The sequence below is a fragment of the Bombina bombina genome, chromosome 6 (assembly GCF_027579735.1).
Source record: "Bombina bombina isolate aBomBom1 chromosome 6, aBomBom1.pri, whole genome shotgun sequence".
NCBI classification, from domain to species: Eukaryota; Metazoa; Chordata; class Amphibia; order Anura; family Bombinatoridae; genus Bombina; species Bombina bombina.
In genome coordinates, this window is record NC_069504.1 from 6,397,289 (window position 1) to 6,415,515 (window position 18,227).

The 18,227-nt window shown below is 37.3% G+C and overlaps 1 protein-coding gene across 1 annotated transcript in view; it reads left to right on the plus strand.

The window, feature by feature from the left end:
* Positions 1-18,227, plus strand: part of LOC128662508 (SH3 and multiple ankyrin repeat domains protein 3) — a 155,322-nt gene that overhangs the window by 11,538 nt on the left and 125,557 nt on the right. The gene's annotated exons all lie outside the window — the stretch shown is intronic.

Sequence of the window (18,227 nt, forward strand, 5' to 3'; positions counted from 1 at the left end):
GGCATTATATAGGTATGATATATGTACACTAGCATTATATAGGTATGATGTATGTACACTGGCATTATATAGGTATGATGTATGTACACTGGCATTATATAGGCATGATGTATGTACACTGGCATTATATAGGTATGATATATGTACACTAGCATTATATAGGTATGATGTATGTGCACTGGCATTATATAGGTATGATATATGTACACTAGCATTATATAGGTATGATGTATGTACACTGGCATTATATAGGTATGATGTATGGGCACTGGCATTATATAGGTATGATGTATGTGCACTGGCATATATGTATGATATATGGACACTCGCATTATATAGGTATGATATATGTACACTAGCATTATATAGGTGTGTGCCACCAATTGTTACGGTACCAACAGGATACCAAGGGTTAATACCAGATGGAAGATGCCCTGAATGTGAGATCAGCAACTCACAACCCATCTAATTCCCCCCTCAAACATGAGACCAGGCTCCACATTGAAGGTTAAAATAGAATGCAATTTATTGAAGGCTGTATGCCCAGTATTTATGCAGGTCTGACCCCTGATGGGGGGTTGAAAGAATATTGTACATTAGATAGAGGGAAAACGCCCTTTGACATGATACAATAGAATTACATTACTTAAGCAGATAAACAATTTAAACACAAGACACACTTGAGCTTTTCTTATCACTTGGGCGTCTACTCTCTGGATGGGATTAAACAATGTGAATGTTTATCACTTAAACTTAATTACAACACACAATAGCTGATGCCAGCAACCTTGTATTTAGAAAATAGCTTTTTAAAGCTGAACAAAGTTAACTCTTTCAGTACTGACAGAAGGGTCTGTCACATGATATATATACACTGGCATTATATAGTTATGATGTGTGTGCACTGGCATTATATAGGTATGATGTGTGTGCACTGGCATTATATAGTTATGATGTGTGTGCCCTGGCATTATATAGGTATCATGTATGGGCACTGGCATTATATAGTTATGATGTGTGTGCACTGGCATTATATAGGTATGATGTGTGTGCACTGGCATTATATAGTTATGATGTGTGTGCCCTGGCATTATATAGGTATCATGTATGGGCACTGGCATTATATAGTTATGATGTGTGTGCACTGGCATTATATAGGTATGATGTGTGTGCACTGGCATTATATAGTTATGATGTGTGTGCCCTGGCATTATATAGGTATGATGTATGTACACTGGCATTATATAGTTATGATGTGTGTGCACTGGCATTATATAGGTATGATGTGTGTGCACTGGCATTATATAGTTATGATGTGTGTGCCCTGGCATTATATAGGTATCATGTATGGGCACTGGCATTAGAGGGGTATGATGTATGGGCACTGGCATTAGAGGGGTATGATGTATGGGCACTGGCATTATATAGGTATCATGTATGGGCACTGGCATTAGAGGGGTATGATGTATGGGCACTGGCATTAGAGGGGTATGATGTATGGGCACTGGCATTAGAGGGGTATGATGTGTGTGCACTGGCATTAGAGGGGTATGATGTATGGACACTGGCATACCAGTTCCTCTCCTCCATTGGTATCCCCTGAACCCCCTTAGCATGTAAGCCTAAGAGCTGTTTGTAGATCTCCTTCTTAAGAGCTGACTACAACAGTGCAACTCTTGGCAGGGCCCTCTACCCATTTGTTCCCTATAACTGTTTTGTTGTACTCTTCATTTGTTTATAGCGCTGCAGAATCTGTTGGCGCTTTACAAATCACAGATAATAATGATGTATGGGCACTGGCATTATATAGGTATGATGTATGTGCACTGGCATTATATAGGTATGATGTATGTGCACTGGCATTATATAGGTATGATGTATGTGCACTGGCATTATATAGGTATGATGTATGTACACTGGCATTATATAGGTATGATGTATGTACACTGGCATTATATAGGTATGATGTAGGTACACTGGCATTATATAGGTATGATATATGTACACTAGCATTATATAGGTGTTATATATGTGCACTGGCATTATATAGGTATGATGTATGTGCACTGGCATTATATAGGTATGATGTATGTGCACTGGCATTATATAGGTATGATGTATGTACACTGGCATTATATAGGTGTTATATATGTGCACTGGCATTATATAGGTATGATGTATGTGCACTGGCATTATATAGGTATGATGTATGTACACTGGCATTATATAGGTATGATGTATGTGAACTGGCATTATATAGGTATGATTTATGTGCACTGACATTAGAGGGGCATTATATAGGTTTGATGTATGTGCACTGGCATTATATAGGTATGATGTATGTACACTAGCATTATATAGGTATTATATATACACTAGCATTATATAGGTATGATGTATGTGCACTGGTATTATATAGGTATGATATATGTACACTAGCATTATATAGGTATGATGTATGTGCACTGGCATTATATAGGTATGATATATGTACACTGGCATTATATAGGTATGATATATGTACACCGGCATTATATAGGTATGATGTATGTACACTGGCATTATATAGGTATGATGTATGTGCACTGACATTATATAGGTATGATGTATGTGCACTGGCATTATATAGGTATGATGTATGTGCACTGGCATTATATAGGTATGATGTATGTGCACTGGCATTATATAGGTATGATGTATGTACACTGGCATTATATAGGTATGATGTATGGGCACTGGCATTATATAGGTATGATGTATGGTCACTTAAATTACTTAGGCATGATGTATGTACACTAGCATTATATAGGTATGATGTATGTGCACTGGCATTATATAGGTATGATATATGTACACTAGCATTATATAGGTATGATGTGTGTGCACTGGCATTATATAGGTATGATATATGTACACTAGCATTATATAGGTATGATGTGTGTGCACTGGCATTATATAGGTATGATATATGTACACTAGCATTATATAGGTATGATGTATGTACACTGGCATTATATAGGTATGATATATGTACACTGGCATTATATATAGGTATGATATATGTACACTAGCATTATATATAGGTATGATATATGTACACTGGCATTATATAGTTATGTTAGTGCAATGGCATTATATAGGTATGATATATGTACACTAGCATTATATAGGTATGATTTATGGGCACTGGCATTATATAGGTATGATGTATGTGCACTGGCATTATATAGGTATGATATATGTACACTGGCATTATATAGGTATGATATATGTACACTAGCATTATATAGGTATGATTTATGGGCACTGGCATTATATAGGTATGATGTATGTGCACTGGCATTATATAGGTATGATATATGTACACTGGCATTATATAGGCATGATGTATGTACACTGGCATTATATAGGTATGATATATGTACACTGGCATTATATAGGTATGATGTATGGGCACTGGCATTATATAGGTATGATATATTTACACTGGCATTATATATAGGTATGATGTATGTACACTAGCATTATATATTATGATGTATGGGCACTGGCATTACAAGAGCATGATGTATGGGCACTGGCATTATATAGGCATGATGTATTGGCACTGGCATTATATAGGCATGATGTATGGGCACTGGCATATAGGCATGATGTATTGGCACTGGCATTATATAGGTATGATGTATGGGCACTGGTATTATATAGGTGTGATGTATGGGCACTGGCATTATATAGGTGTGATGTATGGGCACTGGCATTATATATGTATGATAACTGGCATTATATAGGCATGATGTATGGGAAGTTGCATTATATAGGTATGATGTATGTACACTGGCATTATATAGGTATGATGTATGTGCACTGGCGTATAGGTATGATATATGGACACTGGCATTATATAGGTATGATATATGTACACTAGCATTATATAGGTATGATGTATGTACACTGGCATTATATAGGTATGATGTATGGGCACTGGCATTATATAGGTATGATGTATGTGCACTGGCATTATATAGGTATGATATATGTACACTAGCATTATATAGGTATGATGTATGTACACTGGCATTATATAGGTATGATGTATGGGCACTGGCATTATATAGGTATGATGTATGTGCACTGGCATATATGTATGATATATGGACACTCGCATTATATAGGTATGATATATGTACACTAGCATTATATAGGTGTGATATATGTGCACTGGCATTATATAGGTATGATATATGTACACTGACATTATATAGGTATGATGTATGTACACTGGCATTATATAGGTATGATGTATGAGCACTGGCATTATATAAGTATGATGTATGTACACTGGCATTATATAGGTATGATGTATGGGCACTGACATTATATAGACAAGATGTATGGGCGCTGGCATTATATAGGTATGATGTATGGTCACTTAAATTACTTAGGCATGATGTATGGGCACTGACATTATATAGGTATGATGTATGTGCACTGGCATTATATAGGCATGCTATATGTGCACTGGCATTATATAGGTATGATATATGTACTCTTGCATTATATAGGCATGATATATGTGCACTGGCATTATATAGGTATGATATATGTATACTGGCATTATATAGGCATGATATATGTGCACTGGCATTATATAGGCATGATATATGTGCACTGGCATTTGTTCCCTATAACTGTTTTGTTGTACTCTTCCTTTGTTTATAGCGCTGCAGAATCTGTTGGCGCTTTACAAATCACCTATAATAATGATTTATGGGCACTAGCATTTTATAGGTATGATATATGTACACTAGCATTATATAGGTATTATATATGTACACTAGCATTATATAGTTATGATGTATGTACACTGGCATTATATAGGTATGATGTATGTGCACTGGCATTATATAGGTATGATATATGTACACTAGCATTATATAGGTATTATGTGTGTGCACTGGCATTATATAGGTATGATATATGTACACTGGCATTATATAGGTATGATGTATGTACACTGGCATTATATAGGTATGATATATGTACACTAGCATTATATAGGTATGATGTATGTACACTGGCATTATATAGGTATGATATATGTACACTGGCATTATATATAGGTATGATATATGTACACTGGCATTATATAGTTATGTTAGTGCAATGGCATTATATAGGTATGATATATGTACACTAGCATTATATAGGTATGATTTATGGGCACTGGCATTATATAGGTATGATGTATGTGCACTGGCATTATATAGGTATGATATATGTACACTGGCATTATATAGGTATGATGTATGTACACTAGCATTATATAGGTATGATTTATGGGCACTGGCATTATATAGGTATGATGTATGTGCACTGGCATTATATAGGTATGATATATGTACACTGGCATTATATAGGCATGATGTATGTACACTGGCATTATAAAGGTATGATATATGTACACTGGCATTATATAGGTATGATGTATGGGCACTGGCATTATATAGGTATGATATATTTACACTGGCATTATATATAGGTATGATGTATGTACACTAGCATTATATATGTATGATGTATGGGCACTGGCATTACAAGAGCATGATGTATGGGCACTGGCATTATATAGGCATGATGTATTGGCACTGGCATTATATAGGCATGATGTATGGGCACTGGCATATAGGCATGATGTATTGGCACTGGCATTATATAGGTATGATGTATGGGCACTGGTATTATATAGGTGTGATGTATGGGCACTGGCATTATATAGGTGTGATGTATGGGCACTGGCATTATATATGTATGATGTATGATAACTGGCATTATATAGGCATGATGTATGGGAAGTTGCATTATATAGGTATGATGTATGGGCACTGGCATTATATAGGTATGATGTATGTGCACTGGCATATATGTATGATATATGGACACTCGCATTATATAGGTATGATATATGTACACTAGCATTATATAGGTGTGATATATGTGCACTGGCATTATATAGGTATGATATATGTACACTGACATTATATAGGTATGATGTATGTACACTGGCATTATATAGGTATGATGTATGAGCACTGGCATTATATAAGTATGATGTATGTACACTGGCATTATATAGGTATGATGTATGGGCACTGACATTATATAGACAAGATGTATGGGCGCTGGCATTATATAGGTATGATGTATGGTCACTTAAATTACTTAGGCATGATGTATGGGCACTGACATTATATAGGTATGATGTATGTGCACTGGCATTATATAGGCATGCTATATGTGCACTGGCATTATATAGGTATGATATATGTACTCTTGCATTATATAGGCATGATATATGTGCACTGGCATTATATAGGTATGATATATGTATACTGGCATTATATAGGCATGATATATGTGCACTGGCATTATATAGGCATGATATATGTGCACTGGCATTTGTTCCCTATAACTGTTTTGTTGTATTCTTCCTTTGTTTATAGCGCTGCAGAATCTGTTGGCGCTTTACAAATCACCTATAATAATGATTTATGGGCACTAGCATTTTATAGGTATGATATATGTACACTAGCATTATATAGGTATTATATATGTACACTAGCATTATATAGTTATGATGTATGTACACTGGCATTATATAGGTATGATGTATGTGCACTGGCATTATATAGGTATGATATATGTACACTAGCATTATATAGGTATGATGTGTGTGCACTGGCATTATATAGGTATGATATATGTACACTGGCATTATATAGGTATGATGTATGTACACTGGCATTATATAGGTATGATATATGTACACTAGCATTATATAGGCATGATATATGTACACTGGCATTATATAGGTATGATGTATGTACACTGGCATTATATAGGTATGATATATGTACACTAGCATTATATAGTTATGTGTGTGCCCTGGCATTATATAGGTATGATATATGTACACTAGCATTATATAGGTATGATGTATGTGCACTGGCATTATATAGGTATGATGTATGTACACTGGCATTATATAGTTATGTGTGTGCACTGGCATTATATAGGTATGATATATGTACACTGGCATTATATAGGTATGATATATGTACACTAGCATTATATTGGTATGGTATATGTACACTAGTATTATATAGGTATGATATATGTACACTGGCATTTTATAGGTATGATGTATGTACACTAGCATTATATTGGTATGGTATATGTACACTAGCATTATATTGGTATGGTATATGTACACTAGCATTATATAGGTATGATATATGTACACTAGCATTTTATAGGTATTATGTATGTACACTAGCATTATATAGGTATGATGTATGTACACTAGCATTATATAGGTATGATATATGTACACTGGCATTTTATAGGTATGATATATGTACACTAGCATTATATTGGTATGGTATATGTACACTAGCATTATATAGGTATCATGTATGTACACTGGCATTATATAGGTATGATATATGGACACTGGCATTATATAGGTATGATATATGTACACTAGCATTATATAGGTATGATATATGTGCACTAGCATTTTATAGGTATGATGTATGTACACTAGCATTATATAGGTATGATGTATGTACACTAGCATTATATAGGTATGATATATGTACACTGGCATTATATAGGTATGATGTGTGTGCACTGGCATTAGAGGGGTATGATGTATGGGCACTGGCATTAGAGGGGTATGATGTGTGTGCACTGGCATTAGAGGGGTATGATGTATGGGCACTGGCATTAGAGGGGTATCATGTATGGGCACTGGCATTAGAGGGGTATGATGTATGGGCACTGGCATTAGAGGGGTATGATGTATGGGCACTGGCATTAGAGGGGTATGATGTGTGTGCACTGGCATTAGAGGGGTATGATGTATGGGCACTGGCATTAGAGGGGTATGATGTATGGGCACTGGCATTAGAGGGGTATGATGTATGGACACTGGCATTAGAGGGGTATGATGTATGGGCACTGGCATTAGAGGGGTATGATGTGTGTGCACTGGCATTAGAGGGGTATGATGTATGGACACTGGCATTAGAGGGGTATGATGTATGGGCACTGGCATTAGAGGGGTATGATGTATGGACACTGGCATTAGAGGGGTATGATGTATGGACACTGGCATTAGAGGGGTATGATGTATGGGCAGTGGCATTATATAGGTATCATGTATGGGCACTGACATTAGAGGGGTATGATGTATGGGCAGTGGCATTATATAGGTATCATGTATGGGCACTGACATTAGAGGTGTATGATGTATGGGCACTGGCATTAGAGGGGTATGATGTATGGGCACTGGCATTAGAGGGGTATGATGTATGGGCACTGGCATTAGAGGGGTATGATGTATGGGCAGTGGCATTAGAGGGGTATGATGTATGGGCACTGGCATTAGAGGGGTATGATGTATGGGCACTGGCATTAGAGGGGTATGATGTGTGTGCACTGGCATTAGAGGGGTATGATGTATGGGCACTGGCATTAGAGGGGTATGATGTGTGTGCACTGGCATTAGAGGGGTATGATGTATGGGCACTGGCATTAGAGGGGTATGATGTGTGTGCACTGGCATTATATAGTTATGATGTGTGTGCCCTGGCATTATATAGGTATCATGTATGGGCACTGGCATTAGAGGGGTATGATGTATGGGCACTGGCATTAGAGGGGTATGATGTATGGGCACTGGCATTAGAGGGGTATGATGTGTGTGCACTGGCATTAGAGGGGTATGATGTATGGACACTGGCATACCAGTTCCTCTCCTCCATTGCTATCCCCTGAACCCCCTTAGCATGTAAGCCTAAGAGCTGTTTGTAGATCGCCTTCTTAAGAGCTGACTACAACAGTGCAACTCTTGGCAGGGCCCTCTACCCATTTGTTCCCTATAATTGTTTTGTTGTACTCTTCATTTGGTTATAGCGTTGCAGAATCTGTTGGCGCTTTACAAATCACAGATAATAATGATGTATGGGCACTGGCATTATATAGGTATGATGTATGTACACTGGCATTATATAGGTATGATGTATGTACACTGGCATTATATAGGTATGATGTATGTGCACTGGCATTATATAGGTATGATGTATGTGCACTGGCATTATATAGGTATGATGTATGTACACTGGCATTATATAGGTATGATATATGTACACTAGCATTATATAGGTATGATGTATGTACACTGGCATTATATAGGTATGATGTATGTGCACTGGTATTATATAGGTATGATGTATGTGCACTGGTATTATATAGGTATGATGTATGTGCACTGGCATTATATAGGTATGATGTATGTACACTGGCATTATATAGGTATGATGTATGGGCACTGGCATTATATAGGTATGATATATGTATACTAGCATTATATAGGTATGATGTATGTGCACTGGCATTATATAGGTATGATATATGTACACTGGCATTATATAGGTATGATATATGTGCACTGGCATTATATAGGTATGATGTATGTGCACTGGCATTATATAGGTATGATGTATGGGCACTGGCATTATATAGGTATGATGTATGGGCACTGGCATTATATAGGTATGATGTATGTGCACTGACATTATATAGGTATGATGTATGTACACTAGCATTATATAGGTATGATATATGTACACTAGCATTATATAGGTATGATGTATGTACACTAGCATTATATAGGTATGATATATGTACACTAGCATTATATAGGTATGATGTATGTACACTGGCATTATATAGGTATGATGTATGTACACTGGCATTATATAGGTATGATATATGTACACTAGCATTATATAGGTATGATATATGTACACTAGCATTATATAGGTATGATGTATGTACACTAGCATTATATAGGTATGATATATGTACACTGGCATTATATAGGTATGATGTATGTACACTAGCATTATATATAGGTATGATGTATGTACACTGGCATTATATAGGTATGATGTATGTACACTGGCATTATATAGATATAATGTATGGGCACTGGCATTATATAGGTATGATATATGTATACTAGCATTATATAGGTATGATGTATGTGCACTGGCATTATATAGGTATGATATATGTACACTGGCATTATATAGGTATGATATATGTGCACTGGCATTATATAGGTATGATGTATGTACACTGGCATTATATAGGTATGATGTATGGGCACTGGCATTATATAGGTATCATGTATGGGCACTGGCATTATATAGGTATCATGTATGGGCACTGGCATTATAGAGGTATCATGTATGGACACTGGCATTATATAGGTATGATGTATGGGCACTGGCATTATATAGGTATGATTTATGTACACTAGCATTATATAGGTATGATGTATGTGCACTGGCATTATATAGGTATGATGTATGGGCACTGGCATTATATAGGTGTTATATATGTGCACTGGCATTATATAGGTATGATGTATGTGCACTGACATTATATAGGTATGATGTATGTGCACTGGCATTATATAGGTATGATGTATGGGCACTGGCATTATATAGGTATGATGTGTGGACACTGGCATTATATAGGTTTGATGTATGTGCACTGACATTATATAGGTATGATGTATGTGCACTGACATTAGAGGGGTATGATGTATGTGCACTAGCATTTTATAGTTATGATGTATGTACACTAGCATTATATAGGTATGATATATGTACACTAGCATTATATAGGTATGATGTATGTACACTAGCATTATATAGGTATGATATATGTACACTAGCATTATATAGGTATGATGTATGTACACTGGCATTATATAGGTATGATATATGTGCACTGGCATTATATAGGTATGATGTATGTACACTAGCATTATATAGGTATGATATATGTGCACTGGCATTATATAGGTATGATGTATGTACACTGGCATTATATAGGTATGATATATGTACATTGGCATTATATAGGTATGATATATGTACACTAGCATTATATAGGTATGATGTATGTACACTGGCATTATATAGGTATGATGTATGTACACTAGCATTATATAGGTATGATGTGTGTGCACTGGCATTATATAGGTATGATGTGTGTGCACTGGCATTATGTAGTTATGATATATGTACACTAGCATATAGGTATGATATATGTACACTAGCATTATATAGGTATGATGTATGTACACTGGCATTATATAGGTATGATATATGTACACTGGCATTATATAGTTATGATATATGTACACTGGCATTATATAGTTATGATGTATGTACACTGGCATTATATAGGTATCATGTATGTGCACTGGCATTATATAGTTATGATGTATGTACACTGGCATTATATAGGTATGATGTATGTACACTGGCATTATATAGGTATCATGTATGTGCACTGACATTATATATATATATATATATATATATATATATATATATATATATATATATATAGGTATGATGTATGTACACTGGCATTATATAGGTATGATTATATGTACACTGGCATTATATAGTTATGATGTATGTACACTGGCATTATATAGGTATGATGTATGTACACTGGCATTATATAGGTATCATGTATGTGCACTGACATTATATATAGGTAAGATATATGTACACTGGCATTATATAGGTATGATATATGTGCACTGGCATTATATAGGTATGATGTATGTACACTAGCATTATATAGGTATGATATATGTATACTGGCATTATATAGGTATGATGTATGTACACTGGCATTATATAGGTATCATGTATGTGCACTGACATTATATATATATATATATATATATATATATATGTGTGTATGATGTATGTACACTGGCATTATATAGGTATGATATATGTACACTGGCATTATATAGTTATGATTTATGTACACTGGCATTATATAGGTATGATGTATGTACACTGGCATTATATAGTTATGATGTATGTACACTGGCATTATATAGGTATGATGTATGTACACTGGCATTATATAGTTATGATGTATGTACACTGGCATTATATAGGTATGATGTATGTACACTGGCATTATATAGGTATGATGTATGTACGCTGGCATTATATAGGTATGATATATGTACGCTGGCATTTTATAGTTATGATGTATGTACACTAGCATTATATAGGTATGATATATGTGCACTGGCATTATATAGGTATGATATATGTACACTAGCATTATATAGGTATGATGTATGTACACTAGCATTATATAGGTATGATATATGTACGCTGGCATTATATAGGTATGATATATGTACACTGGCATATAGGTATGATATATGTACACTGGCATTATATAGGTATGATATATGTACACTGGCATTATATAGGTATGATATATGTACACTGGCATTATATAGGTATGATATATGTACACTGGCATTAGAGTGGCATCATGTTTGGGCACTGGCATTATATAGGTATGATATATGTGCACTAGCATTTTATAGGTATGATGTATGGGCACTGTCATTAAATAGGTATGATGTATGGGCACTGTCATTAAATAGATATGATGTATGGGCACTGTCATTAGAGTGGCATCATTTATGAGCACTTGCATTATATAGATATGATATATGGGCACTGGCATTATATAGGTATGATGCATGGGCACAGGCATTATATTGGTAGCATTAGAGGAGGTATACTGTGTGGACATTGTCATTAGAGGTGCATAATGAAGGGACAGCAGTATTAGAGGGGCTATAATGTGGGCATTTTCATTAAAGGATTATAATGAAGGGGCAGCAGCATTATATGGGGGTTTAATGTATGGGCACTGGCATTAGAGGGGTATAATGAAGGGTCAGCAGCATTAGAGGGGTATACTGTATGGGCATTGGCATTAGAGGGGTATAATAAAGGGGCAACAGTATTAGAGGGGTATAATGTATGGGCACTGGCATTAGAAGGGGTATACTGTATGGGCACTGGCATTTTTTGGGGTATACTGTATGGGCACTGGCATTAGATGGGGTATAATGTATGGGCACTGACATTAGAGGGTAGAATGAAGGGGTAGCAGCATTAGAGGGGTATAATGTATGGGCACTAGCATTAGATGGGTATACTGTATGGGCACTGGCATTAGATGGGGTATAATGTATGGGCACTGGCATTAGAGGGTAGAATGAAGGGGTAGCAGCATTAGAGGGGGTATAATGTATGGTCACTAGCATTAGAGGGGTATAATAAAGGGGCAACAGTATTAGTGGGGGTATAATGTATGGGCACTGGCATTAGCTGGGGTATACTGTATGGACACTGGCATTAGATGGGGTATACTGTATGGGCACTGGCATTAGATGGGGTATAATGTATGGGCACTGGCATTAGAGGGCAGAATGAAGGGGTAGCAGCATTAGAGTTGGTATAATGTATGGGCACTAGCATTAGAGGGGTATCATGTATGTGCACTGACATTATATAGGTATGATATATGTACACTGGCATTATATAGTTATGATGTATGTACACTGGCATTATATAGGTATGATGTATGTACACTGGCATTATATAGGTATGATATATGTACACTGGCATTATATAGTTATGATGTATGTACACTGGCATTATATATAGGTATGATATATGTACACTGGCATTATATAGTTATGATGTATGTACACTGGCATTATATAGTTATGATGTATGTACACTGGCATTATATAGGTATGATGTATGTACACTAGCATTATATAGGAATGATGTATGTGCACTGGCATTATATAGGTATGATATATGTACACTGGCATTATATAGGTATGATATATGTACACTGGCATTATATAGTTATGATGTATGTACACTGGCATTATATAGGTATGATGTATGTACACTAGCATTATATAGGAATGATGTATGTACACTAGCATTATATAGGTATGATATATGTACACTGGCATTATATAGGTATGATATATGTACACTGGCATTATATAGTTATGATATATGTACGCTGGCATTTTATAGTTATGATGTATGTACACTAGCATTATATAGGTATGATATATGTACACTAGCATTATATAGGTATGATGTATGTACACTAGCATTATATAGGTATGATATATGTACGCTGGCATTATATAGGTATGATATATGTACACTGGCATATAGGTATGATATATGTACACTGGCATATAGGTATGATATATGTACACTGGCATTATATAGGTATGATGTATGTACACTAGCATTAGAGTGGCATCATGTATGGGCACTGGCATTATATAGGTATGATATATGGGCACTAGCATTTTATAGGTATGATGTATGGGCACTGTCATTAAATAGGTATGATGTATGGGCACTGTCATTAAATAGATATGATGTATGGGCACTGTCATTAGAGTGGCATCATTTATGAGCACTTGCATTATATAGATATGATATATGGGCACTGGCATTATATAGGTATGATGCATGGGCACAGGCATTATATTGGTAGCATTAGAGGAGGTATACTGTGTGGACATTGTCATTAGAGGTGCATAATGAAGGGACAGCAGTATTAGAGGGGCTATAATGTGGGTATTTTCATTAAAGGGGTATAATGAAGGGGCAGCAGCATTATAGGGGGGTTTAATGTATGGGCACTGGCATTAGAGGGGTATAATGAAGGGTCAGCAGCATTAGAGGGGTATACTGTATGGGCATTGGCATTAGAGGGGTATAATAAAGGGGCAACAGTATTAGAGGGGGCATAATGTATGGGCACTGGCATTAGAAGGGGTATACTGTATGGGCACTGGCATTTGTTGGGGTATACTGTATGGGCACTGGCATTAGATGGGGTATAATGTATGGGCACTGACATTAGAGGGTAGAATGAAGGGGTAGCAGCATTAGAGGGGTATAATGTATGGGCACTAGCATTAGATGGGGTATAATGTATGGGCACTGGCATTAGAGGGTAGAATGAAGGGGTAGCAGCATTAGAGGGGGTATAATGTATGGTCACTAGCATTAGAGGGGTATAATAAAGGGGCAACAGTATTAGTGGGGGTATAATGTATGGGCACTGGCATTAGCTGGGGTATACTGTATGGACACTGGCATTAGATGGGGTATACTGTATGGGCACTGGCATTAGATGGGGTATAATGTATGGGCACTGGCATTAGAGGGCAGAATGAAGGGGTAGCAGCATTAGAGTTGGTATAATGTATGGGCACTAGCATTAGAGGGTAATACTGTATGGGCACTGGCATTAGATGGGGTATAATGTTTGGGCACTGGCATTAGAGGGTAGAATGAAGGGGTAGCAGCATTAGAGGGGGTATAATGTATGGTCACTAGCATTAGAGGGGTATACTGTATGGGCACTGGCATTAGATGAGGTATAATGTATGGGCACTGGCATTAGAGGGTAGAATGAAGGGGTACAGGTTAAAGAGGGGTATACTGTATGGGCACTGACATTAGAGGGGGTATAATGTATGGGCACTGGCATTAGAGGGTAGAATGAAGGGGTACAGGTTATAGAGGGGGTTTACTGTATGGGCACTGACATTAGAGTGGGTATAATGTATGGGCACTGGCATTAGAGGGTAGAATGAAGGGGTAGCAGCATTAGAGGGGGTATAATGTATGGGCACTAGCATTAGGGGGGTAGAATGAAGGGGCACAGGCATTAGAGGAGTATAATGTATGGGCAATGGGCACTAGCATTAGAGCGTAGAATGAAGGGACACAGGCATTAGAGGGGGTATAATGTATGGGCAATGGGCACTGGCATTAGAGCGTAGAATGAAGGGGCACAGGCATTAGAGGGGTATAATGTATGGGCAATGGGCACTGGCATTAGAGCGTAGAATGAAGGGACACAGGCATTAGAGGGGTATAATGTATGGGCAATGGGCACTAGCATTAGAGCGTAGAATGAAGGGGCACAGACATTAGAGGGGTATAATGTATGGGCACTGGCATTAGTGGGGGTATAATGTATGGGCAATGGGCACTGGCATTATTGCGTAGAATGAAGGGGCACAGACAGAGGAGTATAATGTATGGGCAATGGGCACTGGAATTAGAGCATAGAATGAAGGGGCACATACATTAGAGGGGCATAATGTATGGGCAATGGGCACTAGCATTAGAGCGTAGAATGAAGGGGCACAGGCATTAGAGGGGTATAATGTATGGGCAATGGGCACTGGCATTAGAGCGTAGAATGAAGGGGCACAGGCATTAGAGGGGTATAATGTATGGGCAATGGGGACTGGCATTAGAGGGGTAGAATGAAGGGGCACAGGCATTAGAGGGGTATAATGTATGGGCAATGGGCACTAGCATTAGAGCGTAGAATGAAGGGGCACAGGCATTAGAGGGGTATAATGTATGGGCAATGGGCGCTGGCATTAGAGCGTAGAATGAAGGGGCACAGACATTAGAGGGGGTATAATGTATGGGCAATGGGCACTGGCATTAGAGCGTAGAATGAAAGGGCACAGGCATTAGAGGGGTATAATGTATGGGCACTGGCATTAGAGCGTAGAATGAAGGGGCACAGGCATTAGAGGGGTATAATGTATGGGCAATGGGCACTGGCATTAGAGCGTAGAATGAAGGGGCACAGGCATTAGAGGGGTATAATGTATGGGCAATGTGCACTGGCATTAGAGCGTAGAATGAAGGGGCACAGGCATTAGAGGGGTATAATGTATGGGCACTAGCATTAGGGGGGTAGAAAGAAGGGGCACAGACATTAGAGGGGGTATAATGTATGGGCAATGGGCACTGGCATTAGAGCGTAGAATGAAGGGGCACAGGCATCAGAGGGGTATAATGTATGGGCAATGGGCACTAGCATTAGAGCGTAGAATGAAGGGGCACAGACATTAGAGGGGTATAATGTATGGGCAATGGGCACTGGCATTAGAGCGTAGAATGAAGGGACACAGGCATTAGAGGGGTATAATGTATGGGCAATGGGCACTGGCATTAGAGCGTAGAATGAAGGGGCACTGGCATTAGAGGGGTATAATGTATGGGCAATGGGCACTGACATTAGAGCGTAGAATGAAGGGGCACTGGCATTAGAGGGGTATAATGTATGGGCAATGGGCACTGGAATTAGAGGGGGTATAATGTATGGGCAATGGGCACTGGCATTAGAGGGGTATAATGTATGGGCAATGGGCACTGGCATTAGAGGGGTATAATGTATGGGCAATGGGCACTGGCATTAGAGCATTGAATGAAGGGGCACTGGCATTAGAGGGGTATAATGTATGGGCACCTGCTCTGGGTGTAACCTCTCTATGCACCGGTATGTGATATGTAGGCTTTAGCATACTGACAGCCTTATGTAACCACTCATCTAATGTACAGAGCCAAAAGATACAATTTATCAATCCAATGTAAAAAGAAACCACATATGGAAACAATGTATCAAGAGATTATATAGCCTACAGATATGATGTGCACTATATACTCATGTATGGAACACACGGGATTACAGAATAGATTGGTGCAATAAATCAAGCTGGAGAGCATTATTAACCTATAGATGTAATGTATGCAGCCTCTGTAAATCACATATGACACAGAGATTTATTCATCTTTTCTATAATATATAGCATAGTTTATATAGTTGAGATACATTTATAGAGAGGGTATAGGAGGTAAAGCTGTTGTGTTATATAACATACAATGTGTATAGTAGATATAATGTATAGGTGTCATATATAGTGGGCAGTTTACATAACATTTACGTACCATGTATAGAGCACGTGTATATATAATTATACATTATTGTATGGTATATACAGGTGCAGTATAAAACATATATGTGTATCATATATACTGTATACATTGTATCTATATCTAATGCATAGGTGTTACATATAGTGTGCATTACATGCAATGTATACAGTATATATGATGTATAGGTCTAAGTATAAATAATGTATAGGTGTCACATATTGTGAGCTGTTCACATAACTTTTACGTACCATGTATAAAGGTGTAGTATGAAACATATATGTGTATCAGATATAGATACTATGTATACATTATATATAATGTATAGGTGTTAGTATAAATAATGTATAGGTGTCACGTATAGTGAGCAGTTTACATAACATTTACATACCATGTATAAAGCACATGTGTATATATAATTATACATTATTGTATAGTGTATACAGGTGCAGTTTA